This window comes from Sinocyclocheilus grahami, unplaced genomic scaffold, assembly GCF_001515645.1.
Source record: "Sinocyclocheilus grahami isolate Dianchi unplaced genomic scaffold, SAMN03320097.WGS_v1.1 scaffold473.1, whole genome shotgun sequence".
Lineage (NCBI taxonomy): Eukaryota > Metazoa > Chordata > Actinopteri > Cypriniformes > Cyprinidae > Sinocyclocheilus > Sinocyclocheilus grahami.
Window position 1 is genome coordinate 591,444 of NW_015505652.1, and position 9,011 is coordinate 600,454.

Below are 9,011 nucleotides of genomic sequence, written 5' to 3' on the forward strand. Positions count from 1 at the left end.
AAAGCCAAAACCTAGATATTTTAGGCAATATAGAAATCCTGGCCAGGATGTGTCCTGGGAAAATGGCACGTATGGTCACCATACTATACATGGGCACACCAACTAGACACTGTGACAATCGCAATATAATAATTAATTATTCATCTTAACATGCTCATGTACATTCCACATACAGACTAAAAATATCAGGAACATTTTGTATTAATCATGATAACTGTTATATGAATGCCACTGATTGTATAAACCAGGGGTAGGCAAGTTCGGTCCTAGAGAGCCGCAGTCCTGCAGAGTTCAGCTCCAACCCTGAAAATAAAACTCACCTGCCTATAGCCTTAGTAATCCTGAAGACATTGATTAGCTTGTTCAGGTGTGTTTGATTAGGGTTGGAGCTGAACTCTGCAGGACTGCGGCTCTCTAGGACCGAACTTGCCTACCCCTGGTATAAACAATGCTATGTGCAATTTATCATATAGCTCATTTGAATAAATCTCAATCTGTACATCCTGAGACGGATGGTTGCTTGTGTATGGCGACATATTAAACCAATGAAATATACACTAAAATTGGGAAAAGCGACATTTCTTTTGTTACACAATTTAGAGGATGAGCTCTTTGACTTGTGATGTTGTCTGATGACATCTTTTGATGTTGGAGAGCTGTTAAACACAATAAATACAATTTACAATAGTCGACTGTAATTTCCCAACTATAAGTTCCCAATTTCCAATAGACATTCTTTTAAAGAATGTTTACATGTGAATATGAAACAATTGTGGATCGGATTTCTGATCTCTTTTGAGTGACAAGTCATGAATACGACCTTCAGAATGATACCGACATGATGAATTGGTGATAAATGCCATCATATTCTATTACAGTTCCTTGCACATAATAGCTTCATCTACTACTAAATATTCAATAAACTTTTTCCATTTTCTTCTTTTTTTTCAATCATGATACATCTGTTCATCAGCAAATACTGTGTTTGCCATACGCACTCAGGAAATGACATGAATCCAACTTCATCCCCTCAAGATCCTCAAGGTGTCTTTCCCAGGCCAGGAAGCAATCAGAATCTCCACTGAAAGCTGATCATGTCATACACGAAGATATTCAAGATCATTCTCATCACAAGATGCACAGGCTCCCAACAGCTTACAATATGCCTCCCTGTAAGGAAACATAATGCACGAGTTGAAAAATAACATCCTGTGGCACGTTTCGTGTTTTAGAAGTCGGCTCTCAAATTGGAGAGTGTATGTTACCAGATGTTACCATGCTGTTAGCACAGTTTATACCCAGGGATGTTGCACAAATCTTTGCCACACAGAAAATGTACAGACCTTGTATAGGAACAAAAACTTTAAGAATGTTTGTCTCAAATTATAATGCAATACAGTTAACTGCAGAAAAGTGACCCTGCTATCTTAAAAGTCATCACATATTCAGATGCGACAGAATGCTGAATAGTTGGGGTTCAATTTTCAATTTCAGATGTATATAAAGTTTGGGAACACCCAGGGCTCAGCAGTCCTTGGCGGTCTCGATTTTCTCACCTAGAGATTACTCTGCACAAACCAAAATGCAGAATTAATTTACATAATTGGCATAAGACAAATATTAAGTGATGCTGTCTCCCAAGGATATGCTGGAACTCTTGAATCTCCCACTTGCCTTTTTTTAATCTCTGAACTGCAGACACAAATTAAAAACCCACAGTGATGCAACACCGCACTGAAATAAAATGGGGTTCTCACAGGATTTAAGTTTTAAATGAGGCTCTTAATAATGAACAGAGACACTCTCTTAGACCTGTGACATGGATGATTTATTCATCAAATTAAGAAGAATTGACTGAAATTCAGTATTATTGGTTGAAAAATGGCTGAGACTAAATTTTACCTCTCCTTTTCAAGAAGAGCACTGTAACAATTGGACATGCCTCTGATTATTTGACATTTATTATCATCACCATCATTGTTTGAATGTCATTGAATGTTATTATTTATTCATCCTAAATAATTTGGTTTTCAATTTCCATTTATGCTATGTTTTGGAGATGGAATTGAAGAGCAAAGGTGTTTGCAGAAGGTTTAGACACATTGGGTTTTAACAATGTAAAGATTTGCGTTGAAAGAAAATTGTAGTGTTCAACCCCTGAACATCAATTTGCATACAAGAGCTTTTGAATATACTGTATATGAAAGCTATTGTCAACCTGCATTGTAAATATTAATGTGACTGCTTCAACCAGACTGCATTTGGTTACACCACATTTTTAAAGTAGGATCAGAGCAGGTAAAATCTGCCTGTTGTTGCTTTTTACAGAATTGGAAAAGGCAGTAGACATAAATAATAGTTTTGAAAATAGATGCAGGGTTAGACACCCTGTAAGCATTTTTGAGGTAAGATGATTTTTCACTTTATAAACTGCTCATTTCCTCAGGTTCAGTGGTAAATACAATCCATTTGGCTTTCTCAGAGTAGGTTTTATTTCACAACATTTTATTTCACAATAACACTTTGACAAGCACCCTTTGAGGCTTTGAGAATAAAAGTAGGCTATATGAAAGAAATACACCAAAAATTAGCATGTTGTGAAAATGGCTCATTCTATAATTGCTTCTTAACGCACTAAGTTTCTCGATTCTGATTGCTTAAATGCGCCATCTAGTGGTTACAAATTTCATAAATATTTATAATCACGCTAATGGAAACGAATAATTTTGGGTAACTGAAAAGGGCGCTACTGTCATGTCTCTCGTATCACATTTGCGAGCTCACCTTCTAACGTTATATACAAGCACAACTGCCGCCAGTTGTAGAGAAAATTACCTCAGAGGACTTCAGTATTATTACAGTACTGTATTGCTAGGTGGACTGTTTTTCTTAGAGGAAGCTTCAAGAAAACATAGGCCTACAGGTAAAATACAGCCTCAAATCAAAATGTAATCTTCACATTTTTATTTGGTGATTAGTTGTTTAACAGGCAGGATAACGAAGAGTTAGATGGTCACAGTGGCAAATTAAACCTTGTCATACATACCTACAATTATTAACAGTAATACTAAATTTCCATCATGTTGTGGTTTAAAGGAACACTCCACTATTTTTGAAAATAGGCTTATTTTTCAACTCCCCTAGAGTTAAACAGTTGAGTTTTACCGTTTTCGAATCCATTCAGCCGATCTCCGGGTCTGGTGGTAGCCCTTTTAGCTGTAGCTTAGCATAGATCATTGAATCTGATTAGACCATTAGCATCTCGCTCAAAAATGACGAAAGAGTTTCTATATTTTTCCTATTTAAAACTTGACTCTTCTGTAGTTACATTGTGTACTAAGACCAACGGAAAATGAAAAGTTTGCGAAAAATTTTCTAGGCCGATTGCGCCTGCTGCACCCATGGTATGGCAGCAAAGTTACTTGATTATTACACCGGAATGAGAGTATAGTTCCTAGCCATATCGGCCTAGAAAATCGCAACTTTTCATTTTCCGCCGGTCTTAGTACACGATGTAACTACAGAAGAGTCAAGTTTTAAAAAGGAAAAATATAGATTCTCTTTGGTTATTTTTGAGCGAGATGTTACCGGTCTAATCAGATTCAATGATCTATGCTAAGCTACAGCTAAAAGTGCTACCGCCAGACCCGGAGATCGGCTGAATGGATTCGAAAAAGGTAAAACTCAACTGTTTAAACTCTAGGGGAGTTGGAAAATGAGCCTAATTTCAAAAATAGTGGAGTGTTCCTTTAAATTGTTTTCCTCTTCTTAAGAAATGCCAGTGCACTCTCTTGGGGGAAAATGCCCATTTGTATGGACTTCAGGCTTTTATTCTCACTCGAGGGTTTTGTGGACATTAAAAAAGGCAAGAAATAAAGTTCTTCCCATAAGGCTTTAAGTAAAGAATTCCCATCAGCTACTTGCAAATATGATAAAATAATGAAAAACACTATCACAGTGTGCCACATGATGTGTGCACACTGTCAGATCTGTTTATCATCTCGTTGCAGCTGAGATGACGACCTCTACACCTGGGAAGGCACTGGAAAAAAATACAAAGGCTTCAGTTTCTGAGGATGTCAATCTGCCTGACACTAAAATTATTCCTTTGCCCACTCCGGACATGAGTTTATAAATTCTGTCAGGGCCCACAAAAAGAACAAGAGATTTTAGTTGGTGGAGGAGAAAAAAGCCCAGGATGATATCCTCGAAAATGTGTTTGCCTCTGCAACTCGCTATGTTTGTGGAACTGCCATTTTTGATAACAACTCTCACTGGTGTAGAGACAGAGCTATGACAGCTGTGTACTACAACAAATCTTGTAACCATGGGGGTTAAAGGTTATATGAGCAGAGGAAACCAAGTAGGTCTGGAGAAAACTTGCATTCCCATTCATCTGAGATGTAGTTGCATGGCTGCCTCAATTTCAAATCTGTCATCTAAATCCTTTACTAGTGACTATCCTGAGCTTTGACGTCAAAGACAGGAGACAGAAATATATTGGTTTATTTTACATTTATAAGGTGCCTTCAAAAACAATTCGGATACTGGTAAAATGTATTGTTATATAATGAAGTCCTGGCAATATTAACATTGCAAAAGTATATTTCACAATCATCATTCTCAAGAATGTACTGTAAGATATGGAAGCTTACTTCCACCATAGAAAACATTATATAAAAAAAATGGTAATTACAACTTTTAAAAAAAAAAAAAATTCTATATGAAGTTACATACATATGAAACAACATATGAAACTCACACTTGAAGTTGTAATTGTGAATTTACAATTGTGAGTTGTTACTTTTTTCTTAAAATTGCAAGTATATATTTTCGCAAGTTAAAGTATACATCTCACAATTCAGAACAGTTTTTTTGCGAAATCTTGCAATTGTGACTTTTTTTCTAGTAATTCTGACTTTACATCTTGCAATTCTGTTTATTTTCCCCCAAATATTTAGACACCTGACTACATACACATTACAAGACATGCTATATGTAATACACAAAAACATAATTTCACCTAAACCGTACTAATAAATGCATAGAAATAACCTCTGTTGACTTTAAAAAGTACTGTGTGGCTATCCACAGTACATTGTGGACTGAATGAAGACATGAAACCCCTATTATGAACAGCTAAGCTGAAGGACTTCCATTAAAGCTCAAGTGTCCATCAACATCCTTTCGCCACGTTTGCTTCCTGTTCTAGTCGAAGTGGCAGCATTGATAATGGGGTATGCGAAGGTCATCATATCTTGGCATGGCAGTCACCCCAATTGCAGCGTCTTTCTGTGCGACTGGTACACGAGATGGTGGAACACATCAGTCAGTCCTTGAATAGAATGCTAGCGTATTCGCCGTGTCCCAGCGGCGTGCCCTTCAGGGCTTTGTAATTGCTTTTTTCTTCACACTGCACTCATTTGTCCTTCATGGAGCTATGTTAAGCCACCCAAGTGATCATGCATCCTCGTGTAAACATCTGCTTCTTTGCTCGGAGGAATTCACTTAGTGCTTTCTTTCAGATCAAAACATTACAGATTCATTAATTAATTAACTTGGTTAATCTCTTTAAATATCCACCACATTGCATATGTTTTATGTTTTGCTCTAATTAATTTTGAATACATCAAGAAATGGTACTGCTTGAAAATGGTACTCACCCAAGATTTATTCTATAGTTTCATATCCACACGTTTAATAACTAGATCATGAACCCAAACTTCCCTCTAGAGCCCTTTGATCTCTTTTTAGACAGTTTCCCCAATGTTAGGCTGTAAAAGTAAATTAGCTATTAAGCATCTTTTTCTGGCTGATTTAACATCAATGAATCCAGCTACTGTATATCTATAAAATAAAGATGCCAAGTTAATTAAGGTTTGATGTAGTAAAACTGAGAGCCAAAAACTTTTATCATTGTGGCTTGTGCATACTAGTTCCTACTTTGTTAAAAAAAAAAGTCCAAAACTTGTACGTCTGGTGGACAGACCTTCCAATGAAGATACAGATGCTCACTGAGATACAGTTTAAATTCAAAATCCATTATATATAAAAGAAGATAAGCTGTCAAAAGTAAGGAAGGGTTACTTGAAAGTCAGCTTTGAGGATCCATCCTATGCTCCATGAAAATGAGATCGCTTCCAGATGGGAAGGAGAAAGTGAAGACATGCCGAGAGAATTCAGATCATATAGAAGAATTGTCTGTGCTATATTTTTGCATTTGTATCTTTTTGATATGCATGAAGAACATTTTTATAGGAATAGTTCTGCCAAAAATGACAGTTGTCATCATTTCATTCATCATTCTCATGCTGCTCCAAAACCTGTATGACTTTCTTTCTTCTGTTCTACACAAATGGAGATGTTTTAAGAATGCAGATGGTTACACTTGTCCATGCAGTTATAACGAACAGGGACTTTTCAAGCTTTAAAAAGGATGCAAAAGCACCATAAAAGGAGTCCATACAAACAGCTCAGTAGAAGGTAGCACATACAGTGGTTTTAGAAGGCTTGGAATAAAGTGCACAAAAATAAATATAAAGTTCACATCCTTTTTAAAGGTGAAAGATGCCAGCTCCCATTTATTTCAATTTTCAGATGAACTAATTCTTTAAAACAGGGATTGGTGTCACTATACATAACAGGAAGTATCTATGAGGCACAACCTCTTTGCATCATAGAATTAGTGGCATTTTCTTGTTTAGGGCCATGATATTCAGGCATGTCAGAACTGGTTATTCTTATTATAAAATCAACAAACGACAATCATATGTTGTCTCTTCTGCTTCCAGAAGCTCTTAAAAACATTGAATCCAGGAAAACATCCCAATCAATTGCCTAAGGAATTGAGATTGTAACCATATATTTTATTTGTGAGGTGCATCAGGTTAACAGACAGTCTGTTGCTCACCTCTGCTGGGGATGTTGCAGCTTGACAGTGAAAAGCAGCAGTCCTCAGAGTCTCTGCTGACATCAAATGGCAAATCTGAAGAATGCAACAAGATTTTTTGACATCTCAAGATCTCTGTGTGCTTTGGTTGGGTTAGTAATCAAGAAAATGGGGATGAGAACAAATGTGTTTGTTCATAATTAAAACATAACCCACTGATGTTTAAAAAACTTTAGCATGAGCTTATGAATGCATTATAGGAGCATGTCCATTTGCATGTTGGTCCCTGCGAACCAAAGTTGGCCGTGATAACATTTGTTTTCAGAGTAGGGAAAAAATGAGGAGGGGAAAATGCCATTGAAGCATATCCTAATTTCTACTTCATCTTTTTTTTTTCACAGAAATGTAAAACATTTTTGATTTTGGTTGAAATGTGCATTTGTTTAAAATAATTTAAAAAAAAATCTTTAAAAATACAGTAAATTATTTATTTTTTGATTATATACTATATAATATACTATATGTATTATTATTTTTATTTATTGTTTACTTTTGGCTCACAGCTCTCAATCAAGTTTGATTTTTGGCCCTTCATGTGAAATATGATATACACTGTATATATATGTGAAATATGAGAACTTGTGAGAACTAATATGAGAACTTGTGAGAACTAATATGAGAACTTGTGAGAACTAATGAATAATGCAAATTCTCACTGCCAAGTGAATTCTTAATTAGGCAGAAATAAAATGTCTTGCCTTTAATACTTATTTCATACCGCTAGGGGGCACTGTTGAAACATCCATTATTTAAGCACTCCAGAAGTCTCATTAAACTCCAAAATAATTTTCTCTGATGAACTGCATAGATGGGGGATGGTGACTGCTAAATAAACTGGTGACTATGAGTATGATTTAGATTTCAGGAGGGAAAAACACATCTAAACTTCACTGGTGCTTAACAAATCTACACCTAGCCTGGAAACAAACAACACTAGAAAAATTCTACAAGAAACATATTTGGACACATTTATTGATATTTTTAAAAAACCTTACTATAGAACTATCTCAAATATAATCGGAACGTATTATACCATGTCAGATTGATTATCAAATGCCCTAGCAGTAAATGCTTTTAGACTAAAATAAGACACGAGTCATGTTAATGAACTATCTATCCATATATTCTCATGATTTCTGAGTGACCTGAGTGTGATGTGTGTATGTCGACTCTGAGCAGGGGACAAGCTTTATTCTTTTGTATCCTTGAACTCTGATTCCTAAGTTGCCTAGCAACTGTAACAGCTGAGACAGCCTTGATCTTGTTGTTTAAACCATTACAACTAGGTGATGTGAGAAGTGGTACCATGGTAACATTCACATTCAGTGTATCTGAAGCAGGTGTTCACATTGGCACATGTCAGAAAAGCCATTAAGACTCTGTCTAAACATTCAAGCTGTTAGATAACGATATATTTTTTTAAATCAACAGAAATTAAGTACTGTATTATCTTCAGTCACCATAATGTTAGCAGCCATAAACCATTTAAACTGTTTTGCAGCAAAACATTTATTTGAACCATTTTTACAGTATTATTCTACATCCTATCCTTATCCAATTGTTTTTCAATAAAAAAAACGATATATTGATTGATTTTTTTGTAATTTTAACTTGATTTTAAAACATGATTATATTTACAAAATAAAAAAATATATATATATATATACATATATATATATATATGTGTGTGTGTGTGCCAATCACATATGTAAGCGGATTGTCTCTCTCTCTGTGTGTCTGTGTCTGCGTGTGAAATTATCATAGATAATAATAATACACACTCTTCATTCCACCATTAAGGACAAAATAGGGCTAAAAAATAACCCCAAGGGAATATAAACTAGCATCAATATGGCAATTAATACTGACAATAAACATGTAGACATGTTTATTATTTGTACAAAGCTCAGATTTGATTTGGCTGTTTAGCTGTCACAGTTTTTGTGACCACATTGAGCTCAAAGTGAAAGCCAAAGGCGTTTGCCCTTCAGACTTGTTTGTTTCAGATGAGATGTGCTCTGTGTGTGTTCTGAGAGAGAGCATCCATGCAGGTATGATCACA